Raw genomic sequence first — 15,021 nt, forward strand, 5'->3', positions numbered from 1 at the left:
TCCTCGATCTAAATAAAATAGGCCGGCCCAAATGGACACGAAGGAACCCTCTCCTAGTTTTTGGAAGCTCCCAGAAGTTTCCCAACCGTTTGTTTTTCTGTTTTTATTTTTGTTTTCTCTGTACAGGTTTTCGTTTCGTTTTCTCTGCCGGTTTTTGTTTTGTTTTTTCTGTACCGGTTTCATTTTCTTTTTCTTTACTTTTCTTCAAAATGCATAATATTTTTAAAACTTGATGCACTATTTTCCAAATCAATGACCTTTTTGTCAAATTCGATTTACTTGTATATCAAATTTGATGAACTTTTTTTAGATACGATGAAGTTTTTAAAAAATCCTATGATTTTTTTTCAAAATGTAAGTACCTCCTTCAAACTTTTTTGAGTTGGTTACTGTCTTGTTGAAAAACGTTTTCCTGGCAATCTCCGCTTATTAGGGTGGCCTCTAACAGGTCGGAAGAGTACTAAAAATCTGGCTCATAGATAATTTGTTTTCTTATTCGTGAATTTTTTTGAAGTTGGTGAGCAATTTTTGCGAAATCCCTCAATATTTGTTTGAATCTGTGTGAAGTCAACGCTTGGCCGGTCAACTGGTCAACTGTGATCTGTCAACTTATCAACCTTCGGCCCACAAATGGGGCAGTGTGACCGCCAGGAACTGTTTGGGCGCTTAAGGTGTATAAAAAAGTTTCATGTGTATATGAAAATTGTACATTGTATGAAAAAAGTATACATTAACCTATAAAAAATGTTTCATATGTATACAATTAATCTAGATGGCTAAGAATCTGGCAGACCCCTTTACAAAAGGGCTATCACAGATGGTGCTAGAAAATACATCGAGGGAGATGGATATGAGACCCACATAAGTTGCCTAACCCAACATATGTGATCGGGGATCCATTAATTATGATATGGGAAAACAATCCAGTGGTCAATTGAGGAGAGTATCCTTGCTAACCCACTACGTTGAAGATGCAATAGTCTCGTAATCTATAAGGTGGGTTGACTTTTGTCTTAATATGTTCCAAAACTTGTGTAAGCAAGATGCTATCATACAGATCATTCTTTGGAGTAACACACGGACCTATATTAGTCCGACTGCTAGTCATAGTCATGATATTGGGTAATCTCTAGGGAGCTCATGAACAGGTCAGGAGTATGACTAATAATTAAGGTCCACCCATGGGTTTAGACTTCGGCAACCACGTACAAGTTAACAATTGGCAAAACTTCTGCAGGCTAAACCGACAATTCAAAAAATAGTTCATTGTTCAGTTATGAAGAAGTAATCCAGTTGCTCTAGGTGGAAGTTCAACTTAGCAGTCTCCACTGAAAATTTTGATATATCAAAACATTGTTTGGAATAGATAACAAAATAACGTGTCTCGAGATCTTGCGGGGAATTGTTGGATTATAGATGGGATTTGGCCCATATAAGACAATAATCCCTGGTTAATCTGCAAGGCCCATTTAGGTGCACTTCAAGAGGTGTGAAGTTTATTACCATACTGCTAGTATAGTAAGAGTGAGACCCCTTTATAAGGGATGCTCTACCACAAGCTATTGGGAACTTGGGAAGCGAGGTCGTACACGTGCGCTCCTCCTCCATCGCCGCCTGCCTAACCTCGACGTGCGCTCATGCCGCGGTTTGCGGGAATGAGCTGAGCCGAGCCTTATTTTTGCCGGTCAGGATGGTTAATTAATTGTGAATTAATTAACGAGTCGCTAACAGAAGTGCCACTGTCCGAGACATTGGCATGTGGGCTGTTCACGGACTCAGTCGTGCGCCTAAGCGAAGGCCCATGTACCCAATGGCCTACCTAAGGAGGCGCTAGCTTGTGGAGTGAACTCTAACACACTAACTAGTAACTCCCTCCTTGCACAACCCTAACCGTCATCTACTATTCCTCTCACTATGCTACTTCGGCCGATGCCATCCCGACTACCAGGTGTATGGTTGGTCGAGAGAGCAGGTGCCTCCAGAACCTCATAGTTCGAGATCCTGCCAGGGAGAACAGAGATAAGGTTTTTGTGGAGCATCTCGGTGTGGCTGCTCCCGATCCGTCCCCGTTTCCGTCCTCCTCCACTTCGACTACTTCCCTTGCATGGACCCCATGGCCGACGATGCCTCTGCCCAGAAGAAGTCCACAGACGACGCCGAACCTGCTGCTGTAGCCGCCACATTGGCATGGCCAGCCGGATGGTATTATTCGTTCAACCCCGGTTTGCTTGTTCATGTGCTAGATGTATACGTTGTGTTCATAGATCTTTTAATTATATGTGTTGTTTGTGCTTACACGATTAGATATCCGTATGAATTGCATAATGTGATTGCCATGTTTATTATCTACTTGTGGATTAGATTAATCGAAAAGGTGTTAATATTTCCTGCACATATGTTATTAATCTATGTTACTACCTCCTTCATATGTGTGGTAACATAACAAATTTCATTTATTATTTTATAGAGTCATTTTACATCGAGAAACGCTATGTGATGTGTGTAACATATTATGTTGCTCTATTTGCCTCTCTCCTCATAAATTATGTGCATTCTGCATATGTGGCATGCATGTTACTACTTAAATTACTCACACTATGAGCAGGCTACTTCATCATGTTCCCTACTATTTTTTTGTGAATCAGGTTATAGCAAAGCATATAAATCGATGGTTCGGATATGTTAACTCTGGATAATGTATATACTCATACGCGTAGTACATAATAAGTAGATAAATGTGTTGGTACATAGCCATGAAACTGAACCTTACACGCATAGCACAGATTATTGTATACCCACCCATCTATAGTATTTGCATGGATACTGATCCGACTAAAATTCACTGACTTAAATCACCTGACTTGGTGGACCACAGCAAGCTAGATCACTTGTTAGCCACCCAAGGTAATACTAATAAGATGACTTAAGATAGAAAATCTTGGTCCACCAATAAACATGTTTGATGAGCTCGCTTCTTGGCTGCCATGTGTAGGACACTAGTGTTGCTGTGGACGGCGAGTTGCTGCCTGTAGACACAGGTTGGAGCTGCGATGCACAGTTAACCCAAATACCTCGCCCATGTCCAGCGTCTCCGGGCTTGCCCCACCCGGAATCGCCCAGTCAAATTGGTACAGGAGATTGGCTAGCACGAGCTCAAGCGTCGTTGTCGCCATCAGGGCTCCGGGGCACTGCCTACGGCCAAACCCAAACGGGATGAACTCCATCTGCGGCCCCGGGCTGTACTCCACGTTCATGGCGTCGCTTCTCTCGAACCTCTCGGGCCTGAACTCCGCGGCGTCCTCCCCCCAGTGCCTCGGGTCCCTCCCCACTGCGAATAAGTTTATCATCACATGGATGTCTTTGGGTATGTTGTAGCCCATTACCTGGCACCTATCTCGGGCTGCCCTGCGCATCACCGCGGCGGGCGGGTGTAGCCTTAGTGTTTCCTTGATCACCATTCGAAGGTAGTGCAGATTGCCGAGGTCTGCGCTCGTTACCGTGGATAGCCCTTGTGCTAGACCCTGTCGAACTTCGTGTTTCGCCCTTGTCATCAACTCTGGGTTGCGGATTAATTCTGCCATGGCCCATTCTAGCGTGGTGGCAGTGGTGTCAGTTGCAGCTGCAAATATATCCTGGAACCATGTCGCAAATGCATGCACAGGTATATTATTGTGTGCGTGAGCGTCCAAATACACAAAGGGAGCTATATATATATATATGAAAAATAATGACTTACGAAGATGACTGCGCCTATAATGTCAGACGTGAGAGGGAAACGGAGGGTGTCTTCCTTCTGCAGCCTAAGGAGCACGTCTAGCAGGTCCTCGTTGTCTCGAGTGCCGGCGCTTGCGGAGGCACTTTCTTTCATCTCCTTGCGCCCCAACGACGATGTCCCTCAGGATTTGCTGTACCCGGGCGTGGCTCCTCCTCAGGTCGCGCGCGGCGCCGCTCAACCACCGTACCAACCGCGATGACGGGAAAAGGTGAACGAGGCTGAACCCTCCCACAAGCACCATCATCCTATCGAGCTCATGGAGGTACTTTTCTTGCTGCTGGCACTTGCCACCGAACACTGCCCTCGCGATGATATTGTTCGTAAGCTTGGCCATCTCCCGGCTGAGGTTGATGGTGGCGGCCGGCGAGGTAGAAGACGCACCGAAAATGGAATCGACGAGGTGCGCGATCTCGTCTTGCTTGATGGAGTCCATTCGCCGCACTTGCCTCGCGCTGAGCACCTCGACGATGCACACCTTGCGCATCTGCCGCCAGTGCTCGCCATAGGGCGCAAAGACAAGCGCTTTGCCGCCGCAGCTTACGAGGTCACGCGTGGGCGCGCTCGGACGGGTGGCGAAGACGAGGTCCTTCGTCTTCAGCACCTCCATAGCCGCCTCAGGCGTAGAGACAACGAGGGTGGGCACCTCGCCGAGCCGGAGCAGCATCAGCGGGCCGTACCGGCGCGATAGGCGGAGCAATGCGTGGTGGGGCAGCGTGCCGATGAGGTGATGAAGGCTGCCGATGACTGGAAGGTTCCATGGATCTGGAGGAAGCTTTGATCTGTTTTCCTTAGCGACGAAAGGCAGGCAGAGAACCAACGAGATTAGAATCGTGCCTACAGCGGCTAGACCGAAGCCGTAGGAAAGTTGATCCATCTACAAGTTGTTACCCTAAAATCCGTGATTACTTTAGATTGTGTGCTAATGGGCAGTTATTCTGAATTCTTGGTCGAGCATATGGTCCTATATACGCCCGCGCAATAATCCTAAGACAAGCAAACCAAAACGTACGGACCAACCTATAGGGAGTACGTACTAAAATAAAAAAAACTATCGGCAACACGTGTACTAATCTAATTAATTAGCACTAATAGTGTCTGTGCCTTGCAAATAGAAAAATAACACATACGTTATAGAATTTTATTTACGAACAATCTACGATTGGATGGTTAATTGGCAGGACAGTGATATCCACATCCCATGACGGTTCAAGTCCTAGATTTGGCACCCATGCTTGCATTTTCATGGAATTATTTTAGGCCTTCCGGCGATGTGCGTTTAGTGCAAGAATATGTTCCTGTCAACTATGAAGGCATCTGTGACGACTTCGTAAGTCTCAAGATGATGTGCCGGCTCAATCTCTCGAAGGTGTCCATAGGGTAAGTCTCAAGATGATGTGCCGGCTCAATCTCTCGAAGGTGTCCATAGGGTAAGATGTGCATGCGTGTGTTCAAAAGGATGAATGCATATATGTATATATGAGTGTTTACGCCTATACAGTGTTTAACAAGGAAATATTTAACTGCTGCGACACAAGAAATGGATGAAAGATGCGTGTGCCCAAGAGTTCTATTTAACAAACACATGGATGTGTGTTGACAAATGCAGTCGTTTTTTTTTTCATCATGTTTCCTCCTGAGTCACTCTTACGTTTTTCTTCTCCGTATGTTGGATTTTGTCATAGGATCGATCACATCAAATAATCGTAAACACACACCATCAAAAAGTTTTAGCCAAGGGTACACCTATCTCGTATCCTAAAATTTATCTTTATTTCTTCTCTATTTTCTTGATACAAACTCACACGCCTAGCTGTATATATATATATATATAGGATAAATATTTTCTTACCACCCAACCGTAGTTACCCCCATGTGAGTTATGTATGTTGTATGTAGTACGCGCCAAAACTGAGAGTATACATCCTCAAAGTTAGGCATGTGCTTATCAGAAATTTACCTTTTCAAATCAGAGATGTCAACATCTCTCTCTGGAGCTCTCCCTGGTTTACCTCTTGGGAAATGATTTATAATCACCTCATTGTTCAAGCAAGTGATTTTGTATATCCCGCTTTTGTTAAAAATCTTTGGCTTCCAGGTCAGAAAATGTGGAATACTAACCTCATAGATACTCTGTTTGATCCAAAATAGCAAACAATCTTAAACAGGTACCAATCATTCAGGAGGAAGGTGAAGACCTATTATGCTGGAGGCCTACTCCAACAGGGAAATTCACTACAAAAAGTGCATCCAAAACTTGTCTGCAGGCCATGCAAGAAGAAGGAGAGCCAAGGCCCAGAACTTTATCCAACAACACAAAAGAACTCTTAAAACAAGTTTGGAAGGAAAGAGAAATAGCTCCAAGGATACAGACTTTTGCATGGAGGCTAATTAGGAAAGCTTTACCTACAGGAAAAAGAGCACGTGAGTATTCAAAACACATTAGTATGCTTTGTGATAGATGTGGTTTAGAGGAGGATGATTTGCACATCTTTTTTGACTGTGCTTTTGCTAGAGCAGCTTGGTTTGCAAAACCATGGTATATAATATCTGACATGTTGAGCGAGAACTCAGATTCTTTAGTTAACATCATCTTAAATTTAGCTAATTCTAATCATCCACACGCCACTTTAAGAAATATTTTCACCTTTATGTGGTGCCTTTGGAAATTTCAAAATGAAAAACTTTTTCAGAAGAAAGATGCCTGTCCAACACATGTCTTTTCTGCTGCTCAAGCTATAAAAATAGTATGTCTTTGGAACAAAATATAATTGTACAGGAAACAGTAGCTTCTGGAGGAGAAAGAAAATACAAACAGGGAGAAAGAAAGCACACCCAAGGAAGTACAATTGACAACACTGAGCTCTCAACACCAATTAAAGTCTTTACAGATGCGGCGTGGAATGAATAGGAGCAAGCAAACACAACAGGAACAGGGAAAGCAGGTCTAGGGATTTTCATGCAGGTACAATAAGGACAATCAACATGGCATGTCAAGACTGCAGCAACAGCCATGAAGGCTCAATCGGCAATTCATGCTGAAGCTCTAGATATCAAATTAGCAACTATAATTTTAAACAGGTTGGGAATACAGGAAGCAACCATTTTAATAGATAATCTCACATTGGCCAAGGCGGCGACAGCAAAGGGAGCCTAACTCGCAGCCCGGACATTCGATTATCAAAGGTCTTCTAACGGATTCTTGTGCCCTCACAGCCTCTAGTAATGTTTAGGTTTTTCATGTCAGTAGAAATCAAAACACTGAGGCTCACGAAGCAGCTAGCCTATTCGCAGGAATTTCGTCCAAATCAAAAGGCTATAATTAAATGTAGTACAGTTGAATATGAGCAATGGCATCATTCCCTGGAACAAATTATTGGAGATGTATTACAGCAGGGGTATGCCATTAATCATGTAAATTGCTGTTATTTTGAATGAATGGCGCCTTGAGCTCCCCTGTGTTGTTAAAAAAAACTGAGAGTATGTAGTACCAGTAGTATGTACTCCCTCCGTTCCTAAATATTTGTGTTTTTAGAGATTTCAATTAGACTACCACATACGGATGTATATAGACATATTTTAGAGTGTGGATTTACTCCGTATGTTGTCACTTGTTGAAATCTTTACAAAACAAATATTTAGGAACAGAGGGAGTAGTATATAAGAGCATTTAAAACCGCAATACCCAACTTTTGGCCCCCAAACGGACAGTGACCGGACAACACATAAAAAGTTAACTCTACAGTCGCAAACACCGTTTCCAAATTACCAAATTACCAAATGCACTATATTAAGGTAGTATGTGTTAGTATCTGACCTTGAGTGGTGAAGACGACCGACAGGTAGCGGCCTTGGATATCGCCGCGGAGATGTCACGGTGCTTGGCCGAGAACAACTAGTTGACGAGCGCTCCTTCGCGAGCCTCACAACGATCAACGTCACTTATCGCGCTTTGAGTCGCCCGCCACGTGTTACGCTCTGGGCGTTTCCTCCGGGTATTATTTATTTTTATTTTTTCGCATGCGTTTTCTGCTTTTTAAATATTATTTCTGGCTTTTTTATGTTTCGGTTTTTCACCGGTCTTTCTTAGTTTTTGGATACGTTTTTTTAGAATTGCGCGAAAAAACATGTTTTCTTTTTCTTTTATTTTGCGAGAGTCACGGTTTTGCTTCCATGAGAGACATGGTTTTGCTTTCTCGAGAGTCACGGCCCTGCCTGTCGAAAACGGAAAAAAAACCGCATTTTCTATTTTTTTTTTCTTCCACAAGAGGCACGGTTGTGCTTTCGCGAGAAGCACGGCCGTGTCTCTCGGAAACGAAAAAAAACTTGTTTCTGATTTTATTCCTTCCGCGAGAGACGCCATTTTGCTTCCGCGAGAGGCACGGCCGTGCCTCTCGGAAACGGAAAAAGAAATGCGTTTTCTGTTTTTTTTTCTTTCGCGAGAGGCACGATTTTGCTTCCGTGAGAGGCATGATTACACTTTGCGATTGGCATGGCCGTGCCTCCTCGGAAACGGAAAAACGTGTTCTCTTTTTTTGCTTCCGCGAGAGGCACAATTTTTTTCGTGAAAAAAAAGTTCGTCAAAACCTATCAACATGGGATTTAGTTTTGAAGATCTCGACGCGAATAATCCAACCGTGAAAACGGTTCGAGATTGGAAAGCACGATTTAAGAGATAAAACGTTTTGAACAAACGGATCTACGAAAAAAAGGAAAACTCCCAGATTGCGACAAGTGGCGCCCATCCAGCACGCCACTTGTCGCAACCTGGAAAGTTAGGAGTGATCTTTGCAATGAATACTTTCTCAATTAGTGATTTGTTGCTTGGCCGGGTTGCGGCCGACGAGGACGAGATTAAGCCCCTTGCATGCTAGTTCCATTGGCCGTGGACCGGCCCATGCCGGATGATGGGCCGGGGATGACGACCCGTCTGCCATAGCGGCGTCGTAGGTCCTTGGGCCGGCGTAGGCAGAGGGTGAGGTTGTAAAGGAGCGGAAAGCCAAAGCGGTTACGTGGAGGGCGCCAAGAACCTACGTGGAGTGTGTGTGTGTTTTGATCAGATCTGGATTGTGTGTGTCCTCAACTCCTTTGTCTCAAAGGGAAACCTGCCTTATACTCGATGGAAGGTACCACAACCATTTATTAGGTAACCACATGGCATATGTGGTAAGCTATAACAAAAACATATCAAACCCATTTATTAAATCTGTTGATATATAACTAATAACTCCCACCAATAAAGGAGACCTATTAACTTGATGGCTTTCTCAAACGGCATTAATTAAAATTTCTGGTACAAGTGGAACTTTATTAAGGTCTTCAATTTTCTTATGGGAGAACAATTGGGTACTTAGATGTTAAATCCTGGCCGTTTTGGTAGTTTTGCATCGCTCCCGTTTCTTTTTGAGCAGTGCTAGGTGTACGATGACTTCCTGTACGATGCGGTACGACACTGCTCGGTCACCCTCCGATCAAATCTATGCATCAACGGGAATCGTTGGGTCACTTGGTCGGACGTGAAATCGTCCATTTGAAGTCGTATGCAGAGCAATTTCGTTTCTTTTTCTGGCATGAGCCCATAACCAGGAGTCTAGATGCTTAACAAACGCATACGATATCTAGTGTTAGCGCTAGACGCTTGTACATGCTAACTTGCTTAGGATTTTAAATGCCCATGCATTGGAGATGACCTTACCAGCATACCTTCTGCAAGCCCAATGTTATTGCCCATGAACTGGCTAGTATGACAAAAATTGTGAACCCGAATGTATGGTTAGCTTACCACCCCTATTAACATGATATTTTTAAATGATTTAATTTGGTAAGAACATTGATTTATCAAGGAAACATTTTCTGATTGGTGTCAGTAAGAGGTTGTGTAGTGTGGCGGTTTTTAGGAAAAACTGATAGAGAAAAAAATATTGGAGGAAAAAAAATAAAAACAGAGAGGGAGAGCAGAACGTTGTAAGGCTGGACTTAGGATAAACGGATGACATAACCTTACATCTTCTTTTAAGCAGTAGACAAAAGTCTAGCCCAGTTTATTTCAGTGCGCCGTGCATCCCCCATGTACAGTCCTATGTGGCTACTATGCTCCAACACATCGAGTCATTGGTCGTTATTTCTTGGAAACCACCATAGATATTTCGAATTTACATAGACCAGGTTCGGCCTCATGTCAGTCAAGCTGTTTTAACATATACGTCTGGGTTCATATTGAAGAAAGTCATCAATTCAAGAGGAGAATTCTGTTCCTATGAAGCCCAAGATGGCGACATCACACCAGTAAGGAGAGTCACATGTTATATCTGGACTATAAATTATGTTCCATGTTATGTTGTTGTACTTTGGAAGCATGTTTTGCCCGTCTGCGGTGCATTGATCTATATATACAGAATTATCGTGTGAGACGCTTGCGCATTTAGGCCATGTACTGTCCATGATGCTTATGCACTGATTGTTGAAGACTGAGAGTATTGTTGCATCTCAAAGAAATTGGGTCCGAATAACTGCCACACGTGTGGCGTCGACGGGAACCCGCCCGCATGCTTCGTGTGGCATGGACGTGAACAGGCCCGCACGACCACGTTCGCGCGCACAAACGCGCGGCCCGCACGTCCGTTCCATGCCAACCCCGCCCGCACTGCCCCGTCCGGGCAAGCCGACCCGCTGCCCGCACGACCAACCAGTTCCCGGTCTCTGATCCATCCCCTCCCTCGTCTGCCGCCATCTTCCCCCACCTCTCGAACCCCGACCTCCGTCGTCGGCCATCTCTGGTTGCCATGGCAAACAGAGCAGATCCGTAAGGCACTCCCACCTCAAAACCACACCCCAACCCTCCCCCACCCCCAGCCCCAAACTCCAACCAAGCCATCCGAAGACGATCATCAAAAACCCAGGTGAAAATCTCCCAATCTGAACCTTCTCATCCTTAAAAGCTGAAAAATCTCCCGATCTTGTGCTGGATCTATGCTGTAGGGGTAGAACACTACATGGTTCAGTGTGTAGTCGCAATTGCCAGGCAGAGTACACCAGATCTACCATGTACTAACGTTTGAAATTGACCTAATTTCCTAGTTTAATTGACGCAAGTAGTTGGGTACGAAAAATAGGACGGTAGGGGCAAAATTTTGGAATGAAGAGGGCTGGAAGAAATTAATTGCCACTTGTGTATAACGACAGTTGCCACCTTTCATTGTCGGTAGCTGCCACCTATTATGACCCGTCGATTGCCATCCATATCTTCTGTGTGCAAGCAGCAGAAGAATGCTATTCTTGTGGATTGTTGATGCCTTCTTGTTCATGTAGAGATTGAGAACACATTGGAAAAGAAGGGAGACACGATAAGAATGAATCACGAAGGTGGCGCTGGTGATTGGGGTTCTCAAAGGCCAGAAACAGCCCCTTGGGATGCAACAGAGTACAGTCAGCTCATCTCTTCAGGGCCGTTGCTGCCACTACTGGAACAGTATGCAGGCGTAGGTATGATGAGTGCTAACAAAAAGAAGAGAACAGTTGCCATCTTCGCGACGATGGAGATGACATTCTACTTTTGTCGTGCACTGTCATTTTTTAGCAGGTTCTTATGACCAAAACACAATTAGGGGGGCCCGTGGCAAGTTCACTCGCAAGGAGCTATCACTGACAAATGTACGGGCAGCCAACTTCAACTAGCTTGTATGGACAGTCAAGGTAATGTAAAAACGAAAAAAAGAGCGCATACTGTTGTGGACATGAAAAATGAACATGCAAAAAAACTGGCAAAAGGACTCACGACTTACCGCGGTGTGAAAATGCAGAGCCTTCGTGCAGCGCATGGCATCAGGCACCGCCAATGTACCTGCCATCGACGTCATACACAGGTCAGTCCATAAAATAAGGTGAAGTTGAGGATGATCAATTAGTAGAAGGAGCATAGGTGGCAAATGCAATTGCCATGACTGGTCATCTACAGTTGCCATGTATTAGAAAACTACATTTGACATCCCTGCACGTCTGTTGTTGCCATCCATGGACAAATGTAGTTGCCAGGGAGAACAACTGCAGTTGCCATGCCATTGCAACTACATTTTCCATGTCATGGCACTGTAGCTGCCATGGAGGAGCAACTGCGGTTGCCATGCCGATGCAAATACATTTGCTTTGCCAATAAAACTGCAGTTGCCACATCAGGGGCAACTGCAGTTGCCGTGCTAGCACAAAAATACAGTTGCCATGAATTTGACCAACCACTGCTATGCACACAGGTTATTACGCTGGTGGTACCCCGGCAAATGTCTCGTGGCAGCCTTCACTAATTGCAGGTGGGGGGAGTCATTCTGGTGTCCCAGGCAACACGGGAAGGTCGAATGCAACACACCAAGGTAAGGGAAAAAAATATGAACCAGGAAAACAACAGTACCTTTGATACTTGAAGTTATTTGCATGCAAAAACAAACTAGTTGCCATGTTTGTTGAAACAATAGCTGCCATCACTGGACAACTATAGCTGCCGTGCATGCCCACGCACAGACTCGCGGCTTGCTGTTTGAAAAATGATGTCGTGCAAAATCACTCGTAGATGGTGTGATCCGTTGCGATACACATGTTATTCAAACATAAAACTTAAATCTCGTACCTGTTTTCCCTATCGCAGGGCCTACAACTACAGTTAACAGCAGCGCAGGGACATCAACTACGGGGAGCTCTGAGTGCACGGAAGACGCGTTCCACCAGCGAGCAGACACTCGTGCCGCAGACAATTTTGAGTCACAGTCGGGAATGGCAATCATTCCAGCAATACAGACAAGCACCCCTTTGAATACAAACACTGACAACACTCAAGTAGAAGGAACTGCCGCCGATACTGAAGTGAATGATGAAAGTGACGACGAGGCAGAAGATGACGAAGATGGTGGGCAATCAGAGATTGTGGTACCTCAGCCACCGTACATTGGGCAGAGATTTGAATCGTTCGAGGAAGCAAAGGAATACTACCAGACATATGCAAAGTTCCATGGATTTGCGGTCAACACCGAGTACCATAGAAAAATTAAGAAAACTAATGAGTACAGCAGAGGTGAGATGAGGTGCCACAAGGCATGGAGGAACAAGAAGGTGAAAGGTTCTGCGCCTGTCGTTCCGGAACGAAAAAGAGGAATCATTCTCAAGACAGGATGCCCTGTCCGGTGTAAGCTAAACGTAGATGGAACACAGTATGTGGTCACTGAATATTTTGACGAGCACAACCACAGTCTCATAAAGAAGTTCGACCTGGTCAAATTTCTGACCGCCCATAGAGGATTCACCCCAGTTGAAAGACAATTCGTAAAGCTGCTACATGACTGTAACGTCGGTCCATCAAGAATGGTCCAGATACTATCACTCATCCACAGCAAAAAGGGGAAACTGAGTAGCATGCCCTACATACCAGCTGACGTCACAAACCTACAGGCCAAGTACCGTAGAGAGAGCAGGCTGGCTGACATAGAGGCTACAATTGCCTACTTCGATGAGAAAGCAAAGGAAGATCCAGATTTCTTCTACAGGATAAGGTTGGACGATGAGGACCGTGTCAGGAACATGTATTGGCTGGATGGTGCTGCAAGGAGAGCCTACAAACATTTCCGAGATTGCATTTCGTTCGATGCGACGTACCTCACCAATATGTACAAGATGCCATGTGCTCCGTTCATAGGAATAAATAACCACAATCAGTCATTGCAGTTCGGTTGCGGGCTCGTTCGGAATGAAGACACGGATGGGTACGTCTGGTTGTTCAAGACCTTCTTGGAGTGCATGGATGGACTTGCTCCGATGAACATAATAATAGACCAGGATTTTAGCATGCGTGCAGGCATAGAGGGGTCTTTCCGTTGGTAGTGCACAGGCACTGCAGGTGGCACATAATAAAGAAGGCTGAGGAGACCCTAGGACCGTTCTTTGCTGACCGTCCAGAGCTGCACAAGGCATTCGAGCTATGCGTGGACCACATCTTGACGGTCGAGGAGTTTGAAAGGAGCTGGATGGCCATGGTTGAAACGCATCAAGTCCAAGACAATGAGACGCTTGCTAGTCTGTGGGAGAAGCGAATGTACTGGGTGCCCGCCTACTTCATGCAGTGCTTCTTCCCTTTTCTACAGACTACGCAGCGCAGTGAGGGGTTCAATGCTGTGTTGAAGCGATACGTGAGCCCTGGCAACTCATTGTTACAGTTTGCCAAGCAGTACACAGCTCTACAACAAAAAATTCTGGGATCTGAGCTGCAGCAAGAAGCTACCACCGCACTAAAGCAGACGAAATTGCTAACTTACTTACCAATGGAGAGGCAAATGAGCAAGATATACACAAACAAGATCTTTAACAAGTAAGTCAGTTGCGGTACGGGTCTTATTTGCGCAAAAAGCACTAGGGCAGTAGCTGCCATATAGATTGCAAATGCAGTTGCCATGATATACAGTTGCCATGTTTAATGGAATACTGTTTGCCATGCTTACTCAGCTGCAGTTGCCATGTTTTGATGAAATTCTCTGTTTACAATGCTTACTCGGATACATTTTACATGTTCAATGAAGTGCCGGTGCCATGTTTAATGAACTGTACTTCCATTGGGGCATGTTGGTATGCGAATGCCAATGTCAACTGAAAAATGTCATACTGTCAACACATATGCTGAATATACAAATTGCCATGTTTAATAAAATGCAACTGCCATGTTTGTTGAAAATGCAATTCCCATGTTTACTGAAATGTAGATGCCCATGTTTGATGCAATGTGCTTCCATTGGGGAAAACATTGGTGTGGAAACGACGATGGCTAGTTGAAAATGTAATACAGTTGCCATGTCTAGTGTACTGCAGTTGCCATGTCTACTGAACTGCAGTTGCCATGTTCAGTGTACTGCAGTTGCCATGTCTGGTGTACTGCAGTTGCCATGTTCAGTGTGCTATGTTTGCCATGTTCAGTATACTATGATTGCCATATTCAAAAACAAAAATCTATTTCTATTCCCTTGACAGCATAACGTGCTACAAAAAAAAAGATCGCACGATAGATTAAGATAAAGCACACAAAACTTGCAGATTCCAGAAAGAAATAAAGCGTGCCAGCATGTTCACGGCTTTCCAGATGGACGAACATACGTTCAAGGTGTGTTCTATTTTGGGCATGTTGGATTCAGAACCTGAAGACCCAGACAAAGGAAGGAACTACTTCGTGAAAGCCTCGATAGGCCAAGGCGAGTACTACTGCCAATGCTGCAAGTTCAAAC

The 15,021-nt window shown here is 44.7% G+C and overlaps 1 pseudogene; it reads right to left on the reverse strand.

Moving 5' to 3' along the window:
• Positions 1-2,996: 2,996 nt before the first annotated feature.
• On the reverse strand, positions 2,997-4,649 carry LOC119366800 (annotated as a pseudogene).
• Between the last annotated feature and the right edge of the window lie 10,372 nt (positions 4,650-15,021).

This window comes from Triticum dicoccoides, chromosome 2B (assembly GCF_002162155.2).
Source record: "Triticum dicoccoides isolate Atlit2015 ecotype Zavitan chromosome 2B, WEW_v2.0, whole genome shotgun sequence".
Lineage (NCBI taxonomy): Eukaryota > Viridiplantae > Streptophyta > Magnoliopsida > Poales > Poaceae > Triticum > Triticum dicoccoides.